Source organism: Ovis canadensis, chromosome 12 (assembly GCF_042477335.2).
Source record: "Ovis canadensis isolate MfBH-ARS-UI-01 breed Bighorn chromosome 12, ARS-UI_OviCan_v2, whole genome shotgun sequence".
NCBI classification, from domain to species: domain Eukaryota; kingdom Metazoa; phylum Chordata; class Mammalia; order Artiodactyla; family Bovidae; genus Ovis; species Ovis canadensis.
The window spans coordinates 22,332,764-22,335,817 of NC_091256.1; the positions used below are offsets into that span (position 1 = coordinate 22,332,764).

General features: G+C 46.5%; 1 pseudogene; it reads left to right on the forward strand.

Moving 5' to 3' along the window:
- The first annotated feature begins 1,882 nt into the window (after window positions 1-1,882).
- Window positions 1,883-2,561, forward strand: LOC138416289 (dnaJ homolog subfamily C member 30, mitochondrial-like; annotated as a pseudogene).
- Window positions 2,562-3,054: the final 493 nt, after the last annotated feature.

Here is a 3,054-nt window from a genome sequence, read left to right on the forward strand (position 1 = left end):
AGGGCTAAATTGGGATAGGGTTTTTTGGTTTTTCTTTTTTAGATTTTTTTTTAAGACTTTGGTGGTAAATTTCATTCACACTCCTAACAAACTGCTTGCTTCAAAATAGTTTCACCAAAGGAAAGTGAACTGTGTTTTCTTCACTGCAGAGCAAACGGAGAAGAGTTAGATTGATTTCAACTACCTTCTCAAGCTTTTCATCATAGTCTCTTCAAATGTCAAACCACTGCCTGAAGTACATATTTTTAACATTCCAATATCACAGCATGTTGCTTAGGACCTCAGCCCTCACCTTTCCCCACGGACATCCTATTTTTATAAAAGATAAAATTGAATCAAGGAATTTGCCTGAGGTAACAAGGGAAGGGAAGGGCACCCGGCATAGGTTTGTTGCTTTTGTTCAGTCACTAAGTCATATCTGACTCTTCGACCTCATAAACTGCAGCAGACCAGGCTTCCCTGTCCTACATTATCTCTTGGAGTTTGCTCTAATTCATGTCCATTGAGTCCATGCTGCAATCCAACCATCTCATCCTCTGCCGCACCCTTCTCCTCCTGCCCTCAATCTTTCCCAGCATCAGGGTCTTTTCTAATGAGTCGGCTCTTCGCATCAGGTGGCCAAAGTATTGGAGCTTCAGCTTCAGAATCAGTCCTTCCAATGAATATTCAGGGTTAATTTGAAATATAAAGTCTCCTCTTTGGTATCTGTCACATTAAACTTGGTGTTGAGGAGTTCCTTCTCATTGCCAGTGTGCAGACAAGATTATTGTCTAAAAGCTTTTTCATTGTTTATCCTAGCTTTCCTCAGATTCTAAGTGTGAAGAACTCAGAGGCAGCCAGAATGAGTGAAAGATGCAACAGTGTAGACCTCTAGAAAGATCTAATCTAAATCCAGTGTTTTAAGATGAAATTAGATGATGGGATGAGATGGGAAAATAAGAAGTTACCATTACTCATTGGAGAGAAGGGACTATTCTATGGCTGCTCTCAGTAAATCTCTAGGAAAAATATTTCCTGGGCACTTTCACTGTGTTTCTTTGAGAAGGAAAAGGCTACCCACTCCAGTATTCTGGCCTAGAGAATTCCATGGACTATAGAGTACATGGGGTCGCAAAGAGTCAGACATAACTGAGCAACTTTCACTTCACTTCACTTCATTATGCTAATTACTGTACTAGTTCCCAATAAATTAATAATTTAAAATGTATACTTCCTCAAGAAGCCGAGAAGCTATTGTAAAAGCAAATAAAGTATATCCCATATTTCACTATAGTTTATAAATATAACTGCCAAGATCTTCACTGGAGCTCCAAAAGCTCAAGAAGCAACCTCTCAATGAGCTGGGGGATTCAAGCATATGGCATATATTTTTCCCCACCACAACTTAACAGAAAAAGCTACTCTTCCACCCCCAATCCCTTCCAAATTCATAGCAATCTAAGGAGATACTTTTTTCAATCTCTATCAAGGTAGTTGATAATTACAATGTATACAATGGGATTGAAATAGAACATTTGATAAAAGAAAACAATATCAAGCCATATAACTCCCTTGCCCCCTTCCAGATATTCTTACCTTTAAGTGTAAAGTGTGATTCATCTATCCTTGTTGTTGTTGATGAGTCGCTAAGTCATGTCCCACTCTCCAACCTGATGAACTACACCACACCAGGCTTCCCTGTCCTTCTCCATCTCCTGGAGCTTGCTCAAACGCAAGTCCATTGAGTCAATAATGCCATCCAAACATCTCATCCTCTGCCACCACCTTCTTTTCCTGCCTTCAGTCTTCACGAGCATCAAGGTCTTGTCTGATGAGTCGGCCCTTCGCATCAGGTGGCCCAAGTATGGGAGATTCCCTTTAGAATTGACTGGTTTGATTCAAGATGGCAGTCTGGCACGGTGTGTGGTGGTCACGACTGTTACTGTGGAAGCTGTGGCAGGCCGGTGGGGGCCCGGTTCCACAAAACCCAAGATCGCGCCTGGGCCTATAAGCGAGGGCTTACACCCAGAGCGATGGCCTGCACTTGCTCATGGCGCTCTATGATCTGCTCGGCATTTTCTCTATGACCAACCTGGACCAAATCAAGGCGGCCTAACCACTAGCAGAGCTTCCTTTCCCACCCGGACAACTCGGGAAGCACTGAGTCTGCCGAGCACTTCCGTGCATCTCCCAGGCTCACAGGGCGCCAGGCAGTACCACCTTGCATCAGAAGTATGCCCTCAGCCTGCCAAGTGATGAAGACCTACACGGCCCAGACGTCCAGCCTTCCAAGACTCCAGCCGCTGACCCCAAGGCGTGCCCCGCACAGGTCCACTGAGCTCTGCAGCCCAGGACCGCAGTCAGACTGTGCTGGAAGCCAACCACACCATGTTCGACTTGGACGCCTCCTTGCGGGCGCGCTGCCGTGAGCGGCTGGAACGCAAATGGCGGCTGAGGGCCCGCCGGGAGGTCTTCCGCAAGATGCTGGAAGACCAGGTCAAGAAGGGCTTATCCTGGGATGAGACGTGGCTTTCGTCCTCTTTCTGCGCCTAGTCTTCCTCATCATGAGCTCTTGTTTTTAATCGGTGAGCAGAGGGCAAGGGAGCAGCCCCCAGCCAACAACCCTCCCCCCAAGAAAATGGCCTTGCCTGCCATCTTGAACCCCTTACCTCCCACTGTCTACCTCTTTTGGGGGTTCCAAAGAAACTTCCCTCTTCCCCTCCTCTTCCCCACCTGGCCAGCTTAGCCATTGACCTGCACATCCCTGCCCCCACCCCTGTCCAGAAAAGGCTTTTCAATGCTCAAGAAAACAGGCCCCTAAATGAAGAGTCCTGAAAGCCGGAGAGTGAGGGGTTTCCTGGAGGCCCTGGGGTGCCCTCTTCCAAATTTTATCAACTTCTGGAATACTTGCTCTGGCTTTTCTTGTAGAGCTCTGAGCAAGATTCATCTGCTCCTGCCCCATGTGTGTAGCATGGGACTCCCGTGTAACCCTGAAACATGTAATGGGACCAATTGTGGCTGCCAAAAGAAAATAATATGGGATCGTTCGAAACTTGTCTTTCTGTGAGTTTCCCA